The sequence below is a fragment of the Ursus maritimus genome, unplaced genomic scaffold (assembly GCF_017311325.1).
Source record: "Ursus maritimus isolate PB19 unplaced genomic scaffold, ASM1731132v1 scaffold_5, whole genome shotgun sequence".
Taxonomy (NCBI): Eukaryota; Metazoa; Chordata; class Mammalia; order Carnivora; family Ursidae; genus Ursus; species Ursus maritimus.
Window position 1 is genome coordinate 8,376,372 of NW_024426663.1, and position 12,648 is coordinate 8,389,019.

Sequence of the window (12,648 nt, forward strand, 5' to 3'; positions counted from 1 at the left end):
CCAATCTTCTCCCACTTTCTATCAACTTGTTTTCCAGTTTTCTAACTCCCAACTGGTTACTTAAACTTGCCTTCATTTGCAATCTGCACTTTCCTTGGATGCCATTTTATTTTCCCCTCTTTATTATGTCTGGTTCTTTCCCACAAAAGGTAGATTCTCCTGAATTCTAACACATTACAAGAGACAGAGAAGTCATACTTCTTCATACAGGCATCAAAAGTATATTGTAAATCATACAGTGGGCTTTGGGTATCAAGTATGTTATACTGTTTTCTTATTCCTTTGGCCATTGATAGCCTCTTTAGGGTAACTGTAATAATTCTCAGTTAGCCTGAGAATTTCCTTTTGTGATAATATTCTGCTTTGTTTTATCTCACCTCCCAAGTTGCCAGCTCTTTGAGGACAAGGGCCATGTTTTACTCAGCCTGGAAGTCTATGCAACACTTAACATACTTTCAAGAGTGGTCAAATTAAATTGAATTAAATTCTGAAAAGATGGGGGCACCTGGGTGGCTCAGTCGTTGAGCGTCTAGCCTTCGGCTCAAGGCATGATCCTGGCGTTATGGGATCAAGCCCCGCATCAGGATCCTCCGCTATGAGCCTGCTTCTTCCTCTCCTGCTCCCCCTGCTTGTGCTCCCTCTCTCTCTGGTTGTCTCTCTCTGTCAAATAAATAAATAAAATCTTTAAAAAAAAAAATTCTGAAAAAATGGGAGGTTTTTTTTTAATTTCAATGTCCAGTTTTAATTTCTAGGGTTCCTATTCTAGGGATATGTTTTGTTTTTATTAGCCTTATAATTCATTTAATAATTGTTGCCTCAGTTGGGAAAATAAAACTTGAACATAAATACAGGCAAAACAGCATATAAAATGTTTCACACAAGCTGATCCTGGTGGTACATGTTAGAATCAGGAAGATTAGAAAAGGAGCGGGGGCCTAATCCCAGACCTACTTCCTGAATTAGAATCTTGGACATACATCCCCGATAAAGAAGGATTAATAGAAGAATATTGCAATGACAGGCAATTATAAAGGAGTTTGGGAAATAAAGATACCTACTAGACACACCGTGAAATCAAATGAGCTTCATTTTGAGAAAGGGCATTATAGACTGGAGTGCTATAAAATGCTGTAAGATGTTAATGACTATTCTCATCAGCATCATCACTTCCAGGAGGGATTTTCTGGTAGCTGCTTGGGGAGAAAGTTACTTTGAGTTAAGCCTTCGGGGATGTGCTATCTCTGAGATAGACCATATTTTTTAAACATCCCATGAATCTCCACTTCTTCATTCTGGTCTATTTTCAATTATTTACCAATTTTTTTTCAACTGAATCCAACTTTTTTTTTTTTTTTAAGATTTTATTTATTTATTCGACAGAGATAGAGACAGCCAGCGAGAGAGGGAACACAAGCAGGGGGAGTGGGAGAGGAAGAAGCAGGCTCACAGTGGAGGAGCCTGATGTGGGGCTCGATCCCATAACGCTGGGATCACGCCCTGAGGCGAAGGCAGACGCCTAACTGCTGTGCCACCCAGGCGCCCCCCTCACAACCACCTTGAGCTGCTATACCAGCTCTGGAGTCCTCACCCCTGAATTTGCTTCAAAAACCACTAAGCCTCGTGGGTTTAAATTGCTATTTACAGCAGAATGCTAAAAGAAAATGTTACATTTCCAAAATATATATTTAAAATAAACCTTAATTGAATTCATGTACTTAAGGAAATAACTTTATTTTGATTTAAAAAAAAGGACTTCTAAGAAATAAAGATATGTGCCTAGAAATCAAAATAAAGCATGATTTTTTAAAGATATATTTATTTTAGAGAGAGAGAGAGAGTAGGGTAGGGGGGATAGTGGGAGAGAGAAAGAAAGAGAATCTCCAGCAGATTCCCCACTGAGCATGGAGTCCAGGGATGCAGGGCTCCATCTCATGACCCTGAGATCATGACCTGAGCCAAAATCAAGAGTCATACACTTACCTGACTGAGTCACCCAGGCACTCCTAAAGCATGATTTTTAAAAATAATATTAAGCCTCAGGAGTCTATTCAAGATTTGATTAATCCACAACAACTAATATATCGCAAGAGTTTTAATAGGGTCATAAGAAACAGGAAAATATTTTCTGAATGTCAGCTTGATGTAAAACAGCCATACCTAGAATAGATATGGTAACAGCAACTCTGTGGTACAGGGGTTGGCAAATACTTTGTAAAGGGAAAGAGTAAATATTTTAGTCTTCGCAGATCATAGGTCTCTGTCACACTCTACTCTGCCACTGTAGTGCAAAAACGGCCATAGACAATACATAAACAACTGGGCAGGGTTGTGCTCCAATAAAATATATTTACAAAAATAGGCAGCCTATTAGAACAGCCAATACCCAAAATACTGACATCACCAAATGCTGATTATGATGTAGAGCAACGGGAACTCTCATTCACTGCTAGTGGAAATACAAAATGGGACAGCCAGTTTGGAAGACAGTTTGGCAGGTTCTTACAAAACTAACCAAACTCTTACCACACAAATCCAGCAATCGTGGTCCTTGGTATTTACTCAAAGGAGCTGAAAACTTATGTCTATACAAAAACCTGCATGCAGATGCATATAGCAGCTTCATTCCTAACTGCCAAACATGAAAGCAATAGGATGTCCCTCAGTAGTAAATGGATAAACAAACTGTGGTACATCTAGACAATGGAATATTATTCAGTGCTTAAAATAAATGAACAGTCAAGCCACGAAAAGACATGGAAAAATTTAAATGCATATTACAAAGTGAAAGAAGACAATCTGAAAAGGTCACATACCATATGCTTCCAGCTATATAACATTCTGAAAAAGGCAAAACTATAGGGACAGTAACAAAACCAGTGGTTGCCAGGGGTAGGGAAATGGAGGAATGAATAGGCTAAGCATCAAGGATTTTCGGGGCACTGAAAATAATCTGCACAATGCTATAATAGTAAATGCACATCATCATGCATTTGACAAAAACCATAGAATATAAAACCAAGAGTGATCCTCAATGTAAACAATGCACTCTTGGTAATAATGATGTGTCAATACAGGTTAATCAATTATAACAAATGTACCACTCTGATGGGGAATACTGATATTCCTATGAGTAGATTATGCATGTGTGGGGGCAGAGGGCATGTAAGAAATCTCTATGTTCAATATTTCTACAAACCTAAAACTGTTGTAAAAAATAAAGTCTATGAAAACACAAACAAACAAAAAAGGGGCAGCCAACTGGATGTGGACCACAGGCTGTATACAGTTTGATGATCTGCTTTTAGAGTATGTTAATCCTGGGTGGGGAATCAGAAAAGTTCTTGTGACTTCTGAGATCCACAAATCTATTCTTCCCAGTCTGGGGAATCTCACTTTAATCATAGGAAAATCTTCCTCTGTCCTGTTATTTTTCTCTTAGAGATGCTCCATCTCTCCTCTATTTCCAGGACACCAGTTTTAGTCTCCTCAGGTGACTTCAGCTTTGGAAATTCTCATTAGAAAGGAAAGTACCCTAGCCATTTCTGTTTTGCATAATACGATTGTGATATAGTCACTGCAGCTCTCTGTTCTCATGTCAACATCGGGAATAATGATACCCATTTTATAAGGTGCTATGAGAATTAAAGTAGTTCCCATTTAGAAAGTAGTAAAGTACTTAGCATTCAGAAAATATTCAGCCATCAGAAAAGATGAATGCCTACCATTTGCATTGTCATGGATAGAACTGGAGGAGACTATGCTAAGTAAAATAAGTCAAGCAGAGAAAGACAATTATCATATGGTTTCACTCATATGTGGAATATAAGGAATAGCATGGAGGACCATAGGGGAAGGGAGGGAAATTTAAATGGAAAGAAATCAGAGAGGGAGACAAACCATGAGAGACTCTGGACTCCATGAAACAAACTGAGGGTTACAGAAGGGAGGCGTGTGGGTGTTGGGGTAACCAGATGATGGGTACTAAGGAGGGCATGTGTTGTGATGACCTCTGGGTATAACACACAACTAATGAATCATTGAACACTACATCAAAACCTAATGATGGCTAACTGAACATAAAAATTAAAAAAATTTTAAGATATTCCATAAATTTTAGCTACCATTTTTACATTTATGCTATTCCATACACCTCCGAACTAAGGAAGCACTTAATCTTTTACCTGCATAAAAGAAAAAGGAGAAAATACAGGCAGAGAAATATGTTTTAAAAACCCCAAAAGATTATCTTGCCACAGAGAGTTGACCCAACAAAGCATTGACTAGGATGGTGGCTAAAATGTTAAGATATTTGTTTTGAGTCACTGTAACAATAAGTTCAATAACACACAATCTCTGGGGCACCTGGGTGTCAGTTAAGCATCCGACTCTAGATTTTGGCTCGGGTCATGATCTCAGGGTTGTGAGACTGAGCCCCACATCAGGCTCTGCACTAAACAGGGAGTCTACTCTCTCTCCCCTCTCTCTCTTCTTCTCCCTCTGCCCCCCCACAAAACAACAACAACAACAACAACAACATACACAATCTCTAGGCAATTCATCAAAACTCTCACATTTGCCTGTGGACTAAGAGAGGGCAATATGGAGACAATACAGAGAAACTTGACAATAACGCAGTAACACCAACACAGCTTCAGGGAGCAGGCAAAGGGTCAACACAACTTTCCAGCTCACCATTAGGATAACTTAGCTGGATTCAAAAAAGCAAAGGCTGGTGAATATAACTTTTATTATCATCCATCACTCCAGCTAACAAAGAGCCATACAGCTGGGCACTAAATCCCACCCAAAGAGGCTGTGGCCATGAATCCTTCTTGAAACAAAAGCTTATATCAACACAAAATGAGCATATATATAATCCCGGCTTTTCCTATTTGTTCATTGAGAAGCAAACCCTAATTTCCTGACCTAGGAAATCAAGCATATGAGATCGCATATTAAAATCTAGTTTTCTGCATTTTGAAGAAATTTATCCTGTGGACTTTTGAAAATATTGACATCCATGGTACTTTTATACACACTAAGTGTTGGCAGTTCAAAGGGCTAATTCAGGGTGCCTGGGGGTCTCAGTCGGTTAAATGTCTGCCTTCAGCTCAGGTCATGATCCCAGGGTCCTAGGATCCAGTCCCACGTGGAGCTCCCTGCTTCGCAGGGAGTCTGCTTCTCCCTCTACCTCTCTTCGCACTTGTTCTCTCAATCTCTTTCTCTATCTCTCTCTCTCAAATAAATTTTTTTAAAAAAGCTAATTCATACTATGTCTCAAACTAGTGCTATCCCTATTTTTAGTTTGTTTACTTTTTTTAAGTTACTATTAATTAAATGGCTTTAATTCCAAATAATACACATTGATCCTTGAACAACATGGATTTGAACTGCACGTGTCCACTTATATGAGGATTTTTTCAATAAATATATTGGAAGATTTTTAGCAATGAAAAAACTCAAGAGACAAACCATGTAGCCTAGAAATATTTAAAAAATTAAGAGAAAGTTAGGTATGTCATGAATGCATAAAATAGAGGTGGATTCTACTCTATCATTTACTACTATAAAACATATACAAATTTATTATAAAAAGTTAAAGTTTATCAAAGTTATGCACACATACATTTACAGACCATACCTGGTGCCATTCACAGTTGAGAGACATGTAAACAAATATAAAGATGAAGAATTAAATCAAACTGCATAAAATTAACTACAGTACATACTGTACTACTGTATGATTTCATAGCCACTTCCTGTTGCTATTGCAGAGAACTCAAGTGTGTCAAGTATCTGCTTAAAATGCCGTGTGACACTAATCACTCCGCTTGAGCAGTTCATCTCTCCAGTAAATTGCACATGGCAGTAAAAAGTGATCTCTCCTGGTTCTGTCTATTAGCAGTTAAGTTTTTGGGGAGTCAAAAGTTATTTGTGGATTTTCAACTACACTTGGCCGGGGGGTGGCAGAGCCCCTAACCTCTGAGTTGTTCAAGGATCAACTGTATGTACTTCGTATCACAAAATGTCTTATACATATACTTCATAACTAAAAACTGCCCCACATAAACTTAAGAGCAAGTTGAAATTATGAAAATAAAATTCATATTCAGATTATTACCAAGATATAACCAAATACATTTTAACACATTGAACAACTTAAGATTGTTTTTGTTAACCATCTTTTAAATATCTAAATTAAACCTTTCTGCGTATTCATTCCTTTATTTTATAAACAAAACATTATGGGGGGGGTATTTATTGGGCAGTAATGGTGAAAACAGCTGCTCTCTCCTTGCCTGGCATCACTCAAACTTTCAGCCTTTGGAACATTAAATTTTCAATTATAAATTCAGTCTTATATAAGATGCAGGAACCAATTGTGTACCATAAACTCATAGCCCCATAGTTTATCATCAAGTCAGCCTATATATGGTGTTCATAGTAGCACCTAGATTTCTCTTTTTACCTGAACATCTATTTGGATTCTTGAATTCCAAATACAATAATCAGTTCCTTACCTTTGGCTCAAACATCTAAAGCAGGGTCTTAACTTCCTTCTAGAAACCTTTTCTCCCGACCTGTCCACCTCACTAGCTAAGATTTTTGCTTTGTCTAAAACAGCTTCATGTCTTCTTTTAAGGTCTACTACTTCACCTGTTCAGGACTGTAGAGAATTCTCTTCTCCTGCCCCTACCTTATCCTAACTGACACATCTGCTCCTAACTAAGCCTCAGTTCTGAAAGTTGTAGGATACAGGTCAGATGTTAGCATAAATCATGGATATGCAAACTGCCATGACTAGGAAACAATACAGGTATTAATTTGGGATTTGTTTGAACTTATGTTGTTAGGAATAAATGCTAAAGTAAAATGCTTGCTTATGAACATCCATAATACTGAAAGAATGAAAATGACTTTGAATTCCTCAAACTGGCAAGTTAGGATACTAGCTTTCACATAAATTAGCCCAAATTATAGTCAATACTCAATGATCTTGAATGCATGTGATCCTTATTTAATTCATCTAAGGAACTGTTGAAATTGTTGATGACTCCTATAGTATCCATATTAATCGTTGATATTCCCCTCCATTAATAGCTATTACTTACCCCACTCAGCTTCAAGTGAATGCACTGATTCACTTCTGTTCCCAGAGTGATATCCATGTTCTAAAATAGCATGGGCAATTGGGTGATGGGCATTAAGGAGGGCACATGATGTGATGAGCACTGGGTACTATATGCAACTGATAAATTATTGAACACTACATCTGAAACTAATAATGTACTTAAGTTGGCTAACTGATTTTAAATAAATAAATAAATAAATAATGAAATAAAATAGCATGGACATTAACCAATTAGAATGGAAGCTGAACATAACTTTGGAATACAGTAACAATTTTTTCCTCCTCATACCATGTTCCAGTGGGGTGTTCCATGGACATCCTTCCTGTGATTCACAAAGTCAGGCTTCTCCTTCTAGTGGTTTGTCTTAACCATCTGCATCCAGCCAAGAGATGAAGAAAGAAAGAAAAAACATGAGGAAGAAATACTTGCTCTGAACCACCCTGGCCTGGAGGTGATACACATCACTTCCACAGATATTCCATAAGCAAAAAAGAGTTATATAAGAGGCATAAGAGTTACATCCAGGAAGTATATTCAATGAGTACAAACCACTGACTCCATCACATATACAATATATCAGAAGGTAAAAAGTGCCATGGGATAAAAATGAGCAAAAATGAAAAGGTGAATGTTGGGAAAGAGGTCACAAATTTAAACAACTTGCTCAGAGAAGCTTCTTTATCCAGTGATAATGGAGCAAAGGCTTAAAGGGGAATATGGGTAGATTCATACATGTATCTAAAGAAAGAACATTTCTGGAAAAATAGTTCAAAAGCCATGATGTGGGATAGTACCTGGTAGTTTCAAGGAAAAGAAAGAAGGCTGTCATGGTCAAACTAGCATATTGTAGGGGAGGCCTGAGAACTATGGGTGTGGGGGGGAGACAATAGATTTTTATAAGCTGTTACAGGCTGAATGTTTGTTTTCTTCCCCAAAATATTGAAGCTCTAACTCCCAATGTGATGGTATTTAAAGGTGGGGCCTTTGGGAGGTGACTAGGTTTAGATGAGGTCATGAGGGTGGAGCTCCCATGATGGAATCTGTGCCCCTCTAAGAAGAAGAAGACACCAGAGTTTCTCTCTGCCATGTGAGGATACAGTAAGAAGTTCTCTGCAAGCCAGAAAGAGAGTCCTTATTAAGAATCAAATCTGTTGTGGGCACCTGGGTGGCTCAGTCAGTTAAGCAACTGACTCTTGATTTGGGCTCAGGTCGGGATCTCACTGTCATGAGATTGAGCCCCACATCAGGCCCCACACTCAGTGTGGAGTCTGCTTGTCTCTCTCCTCCTGCTTCTCCCCCTGCTCATTCTCTCTCTCTTTCTCTTGCTCAAATAAATAAAATCTTTAAAAAAATTATCAAATCTGTTGGTACCTTAATATTATACTTCCCAAACTCCAGAACTATGAGAAACAAATGTCTGTTGTTTAAGCCACTCAGTCTATGGTAGTAGACTACTACTATGGTAGTTTGTTGTAATTAATCAAGCTACTAATACATAATACACTGTAAGGTCTTTTGCTTTGACTCTGAAGAAAATAGAGGGTCATTGGTGGAATGTGATTTGAAGAGTGATATGATGTGGGTTACATTTAGCAAGACTATTCAGACTGTCATTTGAGAACACACTAGAGTGAGGTAGGTATGGAAAATGAGAGACTAGTTAGAAAATTATTACAACAATCCCAATGAGGGATGATGGTAGACTTCACCATGTTAATAGCAAAAGAGACTGTAAGCAGATGCAAAATTCTGGATTTGTTTTGAAGGTGGAGTCAATGTACATTCTAATAGATTGGTATAAGCTTTCAGAGCTGGACAATTAGAAAGTGGGAGTCATCATTAACTGACATGGGGGAGGCTGTGAGTGAAATAAATCTGGGGGAGGACAAGAGTAGAAATCCCTCTGTGGACATATTAATTTTGAAATATCTATTAGAGATCTAAATGGGGCTATCGAATAGCCAGCTAGATATATGATTCTAGAATGAGGACAGAGGTCTGGGTCAAAGATATAAATCTGGCAACTGTAAACACATAGACGAAATTTAAGCCATGAGGCAGATGAGATCACCAACACAGTAAGGAGAGAGAGAGAGAAAAGATTCAAGGTCTGAGGCCTGAGCCAAAGTAGCATTAAAAGGTCAGGATAAATAAGACAAATCAGAAAAGAGGAGAGAGAAAATTCAGTAGCAATACAGAAAGAAATCAGAAGAGTGTGGTACCCTGTGAGCTAAGTGAAGAAAGAGTTCTCAGAAAAAAGGAATTCTTGACTGTGTAAAACGCTGCTAGTAGGTCAAGTAAGATGAGGACTGAGAATTGGACTGTGCAGCCCGAGGCTATTTGTTGACCTTGATGAGAGAAATTTTGGTGGGATGTGGAGTAGCAATAGCCTAAGAAGAGCGAGTGTAGGGAGATATAAAGAGAGGACTCAGGGACCAGAAGTGCAGATAACCATTTTGAGGACTTTTACTGCAAAGAGAAGCAAAGAAATCAGGCCGCAGAGGAGACTTTTATCTTAAGATGAGCCAATACCATGCTGTTCCCAATAGGTATCAACAGTAAGCTCCTTGAGACTCAAATATAATCACAGACATAACCTAATTTACACATTTCTTTAGATGACAGTAATAGTAGCACAATTCTCAATTCTATCCTTGGTCAAAATATAATTATTTTGGTTTCCCTTCCTTGATTAACTTAGAAAAATGCATATTCAATCCTGCTAACAATTTAGTACTTTTCAAACATATTCTATTAATGAATGCCTTCTCGTAGTTCAACTTAGTTACCACAATTATCACCTTGGTAAAGCGTGAAAAGTGTACTTATCCTTCTGTCCCTTCCTGCCAAAATATGACACACACTAGTGCCTTTCCCTTTTTAATCTGAATCATCAAATTATTTCTCTCCTTATCCTTTTGCTTCAAAGCAAAAAAAAAAAAAGATAAATCTTCCAAAATTAGAAGAAACACACACATCTTCAAGAGATGAATTTGAATCTAAATCTCTGGTCACCCTTCACATAGGACATCACTCTCACCATCAGCATCTCTACCTGCAGACTTAAGGCAACAGAGAACCAGTTGCTTTTTAGAAGCAAGATGCTCCTCAAAAAAAGCCAAGCTATTCCACAGTCTTCCTTAGGAAGAGTTCATACGGCAACACTGTGACATATTACTGACAAGTTTTCATCAAGCAGCATAAGGCTGAAGCTTTCCAGAACTGCTATTGGTAGGACCAGGGGAAAAGGAGAGAGGTCAGTTAATATTCACCTGTTTTCACACAGGTAAGCAAAATTTAACTTTCTGAGATATCTGTTGGATCCAGTATAGCAAAGAACTTTAGAGACTGGAAACATATAATGCAAACTTTAAAATATCCCTTTAAATAAACATTAAACACATAAACTAACTGTTTTGGTAAGAATGGCACTTAGGTTGTATTTGATAATATTTTTTGATTATTTCAGTAATTGGTTACAAGTAGAAATTAATTAAAACAGAATGGGAGGTAATTCAATGCCTTTAATTGATCAAACATTTAATCAGAGCTTATAATGTACCAGATTCTGTGCTAGGGATACCAGGATGAAAAAGGACGTTTTTCTTACCTTTGAATAGCTCACATTCCAACAGAAGAGACAAAAATTGAAACAATGAAAATAGAATGCAGAACGTGTATTCTAATAAAATATTAGAGACAGGTACAAAAAGATACAGAAGGAAAGAGTGGCTAATTTCACTAAAGACAGTGGGGAAAACTAAAGAGAAGAGTTAATACATGAAAGATAAAATTTTCTGGAGCTTGGAGAGGTTTGGGGGAGGCTAGAAATAGAGGTCAAACAATTTAAGGCAGGGGTGTTGTAGTTCACTCAGGCTGATATAACAAAAATACAATAGATTGAGTGGCTCAAACAACAAATATTTATCTCTAACAGTTCTAGAGGCTGAGAAGTCCAAGATCAAGGTGCCTGCCGATTTGGTATCTGGTGAGAACCTGCTCCCTGGTTTATAGAAAGCTGTCTTCTTGCTGTGCCCTCACATGGCAGAAGAGTCCAGGAAACTGAGATCTCATTTATAAGAATATTAATTCCATTCATGATAGCTCTACCCTCATGACTTACTCACCTACCAAAGGCCTCATCTTCAAATACCACCATGCTGCATGTTAAGATTTCATGTATGAATTTTGTGGGGACACAAACATTCAAGGGGTAACAGCAAAAACAAAGGCAGTAAATATAACATGGTGTTTTCAAGATGGAAACATACAGTCATCAAAATTCTAGTAGGCCTATTTCTCAAAAACAAGGCAGTCAGAGCAAAAGATAGCCTTTTCTTTCCAGAAAGTATCTCTCACAACAATACCTGGAAGGTGGTCTCTTACTGAACATGAGAGGGGCAGACATGAAAGTAGCAAAGGAAGACCATCACCTTATGAGGAAACTGCTTGAAGAAAGAAAGAAGGAAATTTATCATCCTTGATTTTTCTCTTTTCTTCACTACTATCTTCCCTAGCATTATCTCAATTACCAGCAAGTCTTATAGTTGCACCTTCAAAGTGTATCTCAATTCTCTCGCTTCTCTCCATCTTCTGGGATCACCCACCACTTCAAGCCACCATCATCACTCTCCTGGATTACTATAATCGCTAACCAGTCTCCCTGCCTCTTCTCTTGCTCCCTGACAATCTTATGTCCCCCAAATCCAGAGTTATCATTATAAACCATGAATCAGTTTATATTGTTCCCTGACTTAAAATCCTCCATCAGAATACAATTCCAAGTAGAATAAAAATCAAAGTGTCTATTACTGTCTATATTAGGCTCCTACCCACCATCATCATTTATTTATTTTCTTTGCCCCAAATCATCTTTCCCATGACCTTAACATAGCCAGCTCTATCACTATTCAGTTTTCAGGTCAAATGCCACCCATGAAGGCCTTTTCTGATCACACTATCTAAAGTGGCTCCCTCTTCCCACTTTCTGCCCATTTCTCAGTTATATTTTCTACAGAGCACTTATCACTATTTGAAATGATTGTGTTTATCTTGTTCACTATTTATTGTCTCAGCTACCTTCAAACTTCTATTCTGTATCTTTCTCACCTCTCAACCTTGATAGAATTGAAGAGAGTTAGGGCCTTGCTCTGGATTAGGCTTTGGCTTAAGAGAATGTTGTGGCTGGTTTGATCTATCGAGACCACTCAAACTTCCTCCATATCAGCAATAAAGCTGTTTCACTTTCTTATCATTTGTGTGTTCACTGGAGTCATGCTTTTCATTTCCTTCAAGATCTTTTCCTTTGCGTTCACAACTTGGCTGTTTGGCACAAGATGCCTAGCTTTCAGTCTATTTTGGCTTTTGACCTGCCTTCCTCTTTAAGTTTAATCATATCCAGATTTTGATTTAAAGTGAGAGATGTACAACTCTTCCTTTTACTTGAACATCTGAACACAGAGGCCCTTGTAGGGTTATTAATTGGCCTAATTTCAATATTGTTGTGTCTTGGGGA